We start from the raw sequence: 9223 nt of genomic DNA on the forward strand, positions 1-9223 counted from the left end.
CTGGTTCTAAAATGCAGATTCCTGGGCTGCATCCCAACTTACTAAATGGAGAGGAAGGGAAGTTCCCCAGTTGACTCTGGTGCGCACTGAATTTCAAGGCTAACCAGCCTGATGCTCTTATCCTTCTTGAAATGACAATCTCCAAAAAGACTCTACCCCTGACCCAAGAGGGTGTCAGATCCTGGAACAGGAATCCTAGAGGTCCTTGGAGATCCCTCTGGACCCTTCCTCTCCTTGCTGAGGAGGAAAATGAGGCCCAGAGAGGGACAAGAGCCACACAGTGGCCAAGAGCCACACAGTGAAGTAATGGCAGATTGACCCTTGGACGTAGGTGTCCCAACTAAAAGCTAATTTTTAAAAAAACAAAATAGGCTTTTTCAAGTTTATAAGACTGACTCAGGTTATGTCAAGTGACATTGGGAGGAAGGACGACCAGGAAAGCATCTCAGGAGGCCTAGTGGAGTGTTGTGCAGGGTACAACTGGGGCTGGGCCATGAGCCCCTCCGGCTGCCCTGGTGACAGTCACCTTGCCCTAAATATCAGCCCAGGACAAGCACTGCACACATAATGACCTCTCTCTGTCTCACTGGCATCTCTCCGCCTCTCCTCTCCTCCTCTGCATCTACTGCTTTTACATCCCGTTGAGTTTTCGTTCTCTCCGTCTCACATTCCGAATTCACTGAGAGGGATCTCGTTGACTTGGTTTAGGGACCGTCCAGTATGGAACACCGGAAATGGACACGTCTCCCACCCTGGCCTCCTCAGAAGCCACTGGTCTTTCCTATGTCCAGCCTGGTGATGGCTGCCTCTGGATAAGACCCAGACTTCCTCACCAAATAGGAGTGGCCAGAGGAACGGGGTCATCTGACACAAAGTTGGGAACTTCTGTGTAAAGAACCACTGTGACCTCTTTTCTCAGAAGAGAGCTACAGGCCTGGCAGCCGGGCTCTACTCCTGTCCATCTTCTGCCTACCCCTGAACACTTAAGTACAAAGGACAAGTCTCCGTCTTGAAGGGATAGATGGCAGAGGGTGGAGGCTGGTCTGGAGCCTTGGGGTAGGATTGCCAAACTTGGCCAGCAAAATACAGAACACCCAGTTAAATGTGAATTTCAGAAAAACAATAAACAGCTTTTTAGTTTAAGTATGTCCCATGCATATCTGAGACGTACTTATACTAAAAAAAATTATTCACTGCTTATCTGAAATTCACACTTAACTGAGTGGCTTGCATTTTATCTGGCAATCCTACCTGGGAGAGCAGGGATCCAATCTGTTTTGCTCAGTGTTGAATCTCAGGTACCCATAACATGCCTGGTATATAGCAGACACTCATACAATTCTAGTTGAAATATTCAGTTATTGAAGAAGGCCTCTCAGAGGTCCCTCCCTCCCCATTAACGGTAAACATATCCCCCAGGGGCCAGCTTTGAACAGACAAATTGACTCATTCAGTTTACCAGACTGGAGCACTTAGCAAATGTCAGGATCTGTGCTAACTAAATTGAGATTCAGAGATAAACCATGGCTCTTGTCCTCAAAATGGTAATTGACCAGTAGGAGCAATCGATCTAAACAGAGAAGTACAATCGAGTGTGATAAATGCTAAACAACAAAGGCCTTCAGGCCAGGGCCAGGAAATTTTGCTCACCACCATATCTCCAAAACTTGCAACATGGCAGGCACTCAATAAATAGTAGTGGGATGGAATCACAAAAAGGCAAAGATATGAACAACGTATCACGGGACCACAGAGGTGCGGCGATTAACCAAGAGACTGGTCATGGTGAGAAGGTGGGGTTCACTCCAGGGAGGAGGTATTATTTGAAGTGGATTATGAGGTAGGAACACAGCTGGTAGATGGAGAAGAAAGAGCATTCCTGACAGAGGAACAGCTTGAACAGGAATAACACTTCAGTGAGCAGGGAGTAATTCAAAGGGCCGAGAGATGAAGTCAGAAAGGTGGAGAGCCTCAAACACATGGCCAAGGAGTGTGGACTTTAGCCAATGAATAATGATGGTCATTAGAGACTTTTGAGTAGGGAAGTAGCCTGAACTTCAGGGATTCCTCCAGCATCAGCACAGAAGACGGACTAGAGTGGAGACAGACTTCAAGCCAGAAGGGCAGTGAGAAACAGTGAGAAATAGCCTAGACTGGAAACGGTGGAGGCCCAAACTTGCGAATTATTAGGGGTATTAGGAAATAAGCCTATAGGGCTGCAGCCGTGTCCTCGAGGACTCTGTGAATGCCCTCCCCTGTCCATGTCCTGTTCCTAAGTGCCCCGGGCTGCGAGAGGGGAGGTGGCCAGTCAGTGGGGGAAACCGCGGAGGAAGGGGAGGCAGGAGGCAGCCCAAGACAAGCTTCCTTCACTTCACAGCCTCGCCTAAGGAGAGAGCAGCACCCGAGCCATCACAGGATTCTGGCCAACCCCTGGGCTCTTCACTCTTGCTTCCAGAGGGAGGAGAATGCCCCAGCTTGGCTGGCACAGCCCAGAGCTCTCTGTGGTCTACAGGTGGGACTTTACCCTCCGTGGGACGCCCACATGCCCAGCAAGTCATGCTCCCTGCTGAGGACAGGAGATTCCATCACGGGGCGGGTAGCAGCCCTCACCTTCCTGGAGATGATCCAAAAAACAGGTTCCAGAGAGATCTTCGAAACCTCCAGCCAGAGGAGGGCACAGGAAGTCAACTAGTTCAGTCCTAGGCCCAGAAGCAGGCCTAGGACGTTTGAACATAAACTCCCTCCTAATTTCAAAAGTAACAAAGAACAAAATTTAAATACACTTTCTTTTAAAGTAAAATACAAGGAAATGAAAGTCCAAAATTCTTCTCTTTCCAATTTCTTATTCTGCTCCAGGTCTCACTCCAAAGGAATCTGGTTTCGTCCATTTGCCTAGACATCCCTGTTCCTAAGGACTATCCATTTCCAGGCTTCCCTGGTGGCGCAGTGGTTAAGAAGCCGCCAGCCAATGCAGGGGACACGGGCTCGAGCCCTAGTCCAGGAAGATCCCACATGCCGCGGAACAACTAAGCCCTTGCACAACTACTGAGCCCGCGAGCCACAACTTCTGAGCCCGTGAGCCACAACTACTGAAGCCCACATGCCTAGAGCCCGTACTCTGCAACAAGAGAAGCCACCAAATTGAGAAGCCTGTGCACCGCAATGAAGAAGAGTAGCCCCCGCTCGCCGCAACCAGACAAAAGCCAGCACACAGCAACGAAGACCCAACGCAGCCAAAAATAAATAATAAATTTATTTTAAAAAAAAAGAAGACTATCCATTTCCCACAAGGTCACTTCTCTGTTTCCCCCTACCGGCTGCCAGGGCTCTGGCTGGGCCTCCCCACCTGAGAAAACGCTGCCCTCTTGGGATGGGCTGGGGAGAGTGTTCTTTATGCTGCTCCAGCTGTTTGGTGGAATAAGGTCTGATGTGAAGGGAAAAGTTGGGTACACACGCTCTCCCTATAACGTTAGCTTCCCAAAGTGTGGGCAGGGGTTAGGGACCTGTGTCTCCATCCTCTCCCTGGCCTGGGTGGAGCCGGATCTCCAGACCTCTAAGGTGTGACAGTAGGAGGGAGGGTGGTAGGACTGCAAACCTCCTGAGGATGAGGAGGGTGGAGAGCCAGGAGCATGGGGAGCGTCCCCTTGGGGTCAGGAAAAAGGCTATTATGCCTAGAGGTAGGGGGCCGGCTGCATCCTGGTCTTTCCCCCCCCATGAAATGTGAGCAGTTCCTCCAGCACCTCCAACGCTGACTTAGTCCACCCCCAAGTAGCTCCTGGGTTCTGCTTTTTCAAAGCCAGCATAACTGGGACACAGAATACTATGGCACCAGCTCCACATCACAAACCTTAGAAGCACAAGCATATTCTCAGGCTCCAGGGCAATTATGTGCCCAGAACCGAGTGCATGGCTTTTTCTGGGGTTCTTTTGCCGGGGGAGGATGGTGGCCAAGAAACTCTTAATGGGGGTTCAAGGTGCAAGAGAAAGATGTTGTGGAGATGCCTCATGACTGCATACTTCACGGAGGGTCTCCAGTGCTGCTTCAGCTGCTGCTTGGGGAAGAGCCTGTCTCATCCATGCTCCCCTTGAATGTGATCTTCAGTGGGCAGCTCATGGCAGCACAGGGGCTGGAAGGTGGCTCGCTCAGCCAGGGCAGAATGCAGTTGAAAAACAAGGGGTGATGGCCAGGCATCTCCATGACAGTCTCCTCCTGACACAGGGGGTCACTGAACTCAGCCAATCAAGTTGCCAATGCCAGCACTGTGCTATAGCGGAAACTCAGTGGTACCCGAGAGAAGAGCACCTCGCCAGGATGCTCTCAGTCAGTGCCAGCTTTTTCCCAACATGTGAACTTAAACCTCAACTGGGAGAAACCTCCCATGGAGAGGTTGATTTGGGCATTGTTTACCATGGGGTGAGGGCCGGGGCATGCCTACTATCTCTTCTCTCAAAGAGGGGCCCTTAAGACACTTCTGGGGCTTCCCTGGTGGCGCAGTGGTTAAGAATCCGCCTGCCAATGCAGGGGACACGGGTTCGAGCCCTGGTCCGGGAATATCCCACATTCCGCGAGGCAACTAAGCCCGTGCGCCACAACTACTGAGCCTGCGCTCTAGAGCCCGTGAGCAACAACTACTGAGCCCACGTGCCACAACTAATGAAGGCCGCGGGCCTAAAGCCTGTGCTCCACAACAAGAGAAACCACCGCAATGACAGGCCCGCCCACTGCAAGGATGAGTAGCCCCCGCTCGCTGCAACTAGAAAAAGGAAAGCCCACGTGCAGCAGCAAAGACCCAACACAGCCAAAAATTAATTAATTAATTATTTTTTTAAAAAAGACACTTCTGTCATCTTGCGATACGTAGAAATTCAAAATAATGCTGCCAATAGTACTAATTTAACTCAGGAGGGACTAGAGCTATTTCTTTCCTGTATGAATTCCCCTCAGTGTGCGTTTCATCTTCTCAGTAACTATGTGGAGGGTCAGTCCTGACTCTACAAATTCCTGGACTTGGCCCCTCAGGAAGTGAGCAATACGCACGCACGCACACACGCACACGCACACACGCGCGCACACACACACGCACGCACGCACACGCCCAAATAACTGTGATCCTTTGAAACTTACATAACAACACTGTTCACAATGCTCCACCTGGTCCTTTCTTCCCTCATTCAGGGCAAGCAACTGTCAACACTAGTTTCCTGCGTCCACACTCCCTCTAGCGGCCTCTCTCCTCTTTGCATCGTTGTTAAATCTGCCCATTCATCCTCCCTGATCTTGAAATGAATAAATATTTTGCTCTTTTCTAGTTCTGTCCTTAAAAGCATTTAGGTGTGGAAACTTCCTTTTTCTCTTCAAACATCTCAAGCACGCCCTCTAAAAACTCAAACTATTTCCCAAGAAAATCTTATCTTTTCCCCCAGCTTGCACAACAGAACTTCCTTCTTTTTCTCTTTCCTTTTCTTGCTGACTTTTCTCACCGCAAGACCAAGACATGTATCTCTCACGGACCCCATGCCTCCTTGATGGCCTGAGTAAGTCTGCTTTCTAGAGGCAGAATGTTCCAGGTACAAGACTTGTTCATTTCTCTCTTATCTTTCAGGTTTGCGATAATTCCAAATTGAGTTTTCTCCACTTTCACGCCCATTGGCATTTCCTCCATTTAAGGGGTCCTGGTCCTTTTTATTGGTATGAAGTCCACCACACCTCTGTGGTTAATCCCACAGCGGGCGTCTGAAATACACAACTTCGGAAATAGGCAGGGCTTGCTTTATAAAGGTACAATCCCAAGCCAATTTGAGACTGTGTAGCAGAAAATAATTCTAGGAACCTGTGGACAGTCCATAAATAAAATCCTTCCATGGTTCCTTCTGTGGCCCTAAGTGACGTTCATAACAAAGTAGACAATCAGGATCTGGGACAGCCAACCTAGCCTCACTTAATAAAGATTAGCACAAATAATCTGAAGCCAAAATTTAAGTCTTGTGCTCTGTACCTATGTGGAACTGGGGTAATTTCATTCCGGCTTCAACTGTACCTATAAGGCTGCAGGTCAGAGGTAACTTCAGAGGCTTTTGCCTTTTAAAATCCACTGTACTGTGTCCCCCAAGGCCAGTCCTTGATTTTATCATCAAGGCTCCAGAAGGGCCCACCCTGGTGTCATCCCTCCACCTCTGAATCCAGCCAGTGGAGAAAGCGCCCAGAGAACAGAGGGCAAAAAGGAGACAAAGTATCAGTTTTATTAATGACCAGACCAGCTCCAGACAACCCACAGCACTCTGACCTCCCTGGTAAGCTGAGCTGGAGAATACAATTGAGACAGGAGTCCAAAAGGGGCCTCCTCTCTTTCCTGCCTGCCTGCCACTAAACAGAGAGGGAAACAGCAGACATCACCCAGCGGAGAGGAGGGGAGGGGAAGCCTGCCCAAGTGTGTATGTTTGCATCAGGAGAGGGTAGCAGAGAAGGAGGCAATGCTATTTGGGAACATTCCCGTTCATGCATTAACTCCACTTCCTGGTGAAACATGGTCCAAGAAATGTTCTGCCTCACCAGCTGCTATAGCATCTCGCCCAGCAGTCACCCAGAATAGGAGACCCTTTCATCTTGTATTACTTTTCTTTTTTTATAATTGAAGTATAGTTGATTTACAACGTTGTACTAGTTTCAGTTTCTGGCGTACAGCAAACCATTATAGTTTTTCACAGGATGTTGAATATAGTTCCATGTGCTATACAGTAGGACCTTGTTTATCTATTTTATGTATAGTAGTTTGTATCTGCTAATCCCAAAATCCTAATTTATCCCTCCCCCATCCACTTTCTGCTTTAGCAACCATAAATTTGTTTTCTATGTCTGTGAATCTGCTTCTGTTTTGTAAATAAGTTCATTTGTATCGTATTTTAGATTCCACATATAAGTGATACCATATGGTATTTGTCTTTCTCTTTCTGACTTCACTAGGTCCATCCATGTTGCTGCAAATGGCATTATTTCATTCTTTTTTATGGCTAATATTCCATTGTGTATATATATACCACATCGTCTTTATCCCTTCATCTGGCTGTGGACATTTAGGTTGCTTCCATGTCTTGGCTATTGTAAATAGTGCTGCTATAAACAGTGGGGTGCATGTATCTTTTTGAATTAGAGTTTTCTCTGGATGTATGCCCAGGAGTGGGATTGCTAGATCGTATGGTAGCTCTATTTTTAATATTTTAAGGAATCGCCATACCGTTTTCCATAGTGGCTGCACCAACTTATTGTACATTCCCACCAACAGTGTAGGAGGGTTCCCTTTTCTTCACACCCTCTCCAACATTTGTTATTTATAGACTTTTTGATGATGGCCATTCTGAGCGGTGTAAGGTGATATCTCATTGTAGTTTTGATTTGCATTTCTCTAATAATTAGTGATGTTGAACATCTTTTCATGTGCCTACTGGCCATCTGTATGACTTCTTTGGAGAAATGTCTATTTAGGTCTTCTGCCCATTTTTTGATTGGGTTGTTAGTTTTTTTTGTTATTGAGTTGTATGAACTGTTGGTATATTTTGGAAATTAAGCCCTTGTCAGTCGCATCATTTGCAAATATTTTCTCCCATTCCATCGGTTGTCTTTTCGTTTTGTTTACAGTTCCCTTTGCTATGGAAAAGTTTATACATTTGATTAGTTCCCATTTGGTTTGGGTTTTCTTGTTTATTTGCTTGTATTTTGCTTTTATTTCTATGGCCTTGGGAGACTGACCTGAGAAAACATTGCTACGATTTATGTCAGAGGGTGTTTTGCCTATGTTCTCTTCTAGGAGTTTTATGGTGTCATGTCTTATATTTAAGTCTTTAATCCATTTTGAGTTTATTTTTGTGTATGGTGTGAGGGAGTTGTATTAGTTTTCTAATTACAATTTCTAATTACAAATTACCACAAATGTACTGGCTTAAAACAACACAAATTTATTATCTTGTAGTTCTGGAGTTCAGAAGTCTAAGATGGATCTCACTTAGGCTAAAATCAAGATGTCAGCAGGAACACACTCCTTTTTGAAGGCTCTAGGGGAGAAGCCATTTTTGTAACCTTTTCAGCTTCTGGAGGTCACTCACATTCCTTGGCTCACGGCCCCATTCTCTCACTTTCAAACCCAGCACCATCCAGCCAGGTTCTCAATTTGCTATCAATCTGTTTCTCTCTTCTGAATCCCTTTCCACACTTAAGGATCCTTGAGATTTCATTGGACTAAACTAGATAATCTAGGGTAATCTCCCTATTTTAAACCAGTTGATCAGCAACGTTAATTCCATCCAAATCCTTATTTCCCCTTTGCCACATAATCTAATATATTCACAGGCTCTGAAGATTAGGACATGGACATCTTTGAGGTTTTTTTGTCTTTTGTTTTTCTGGGGGGTTTTTTTTGGCCTCACCGCATGGCATGTGCTACTCCCCGACTGGGGAGTTGAACCCACACCCCCTGCAGTGGAAGTCTTAACCACTAGACCACCAGGGAAGCCCCATGGGTTGTTTTTTGGGTTTGTTTGGGGGTTTTTTGACATGGACATCTTTGGGGGCCATTACTCTGCTACCACACATCTCCTGCTCCTATGGGATTGACCACTACTCACACCCCCTAGTTCTTGGTACCACAGGAATTGGTTACCCCAACCAGAGGCCTCAACCATCCAGCTAGATACTCAGGTCTTTATCCTATCCCAAGTGCTCTTAGAGAAAGATGGTCAACTGAGTCACTCTTGTCAAGCCTGTTCTGTTTTCCTCAGTCATCACCGGAACAAAACCATAGCCTCCGGGACCCTATTATCCAGACTCCCATCTCCATTTGACTCTGTCTGTCCCTAATCCAACCCAGTCCTCTGCCTCTCTCTCCCAAACCCTTTTCCTGTGCCCTCTAGAATTGCTGATCTGTGATCAGCAAACTCCTTGAAATTGCCAATGTCTTGTTTTGAACGTTCTCTCAATTGCCTGATCTTAAGTGACATTTTAAGATTTCCTAAGAATCCACGGCGTCTACAAGACTCCCAAGTGGAAGCCGCTGTCTCCCTTACCACCATTAACCTCAGAGCCAGAAGGTGGGAAGGGACGTCCTCCTTGCTCCCCATCTCTGCTTCTACCCCACTGCCCCTCATTGACTGACAACCTCAGCACTTGGTCTTCCTCTCCCCACCTGCTCCTCTCACTATTCCTGATGTTCAGCATTCACACAGATGACCTCTC

Source organism: Physeter macrocephalus, chromosome 6 (assembly GCF_002837175.3).
Source record: "Physeter macrocephalus isolate SW-GA chromosome 6, ASM283717v5, whole genome shotgun sequence".
Taxonomy (NCBI): Eukaryota; Metazoa; Chordata; class Mammalia; order Artiodactyla; family Physeteridae; genus Physeter; species Physeter macrocephalus.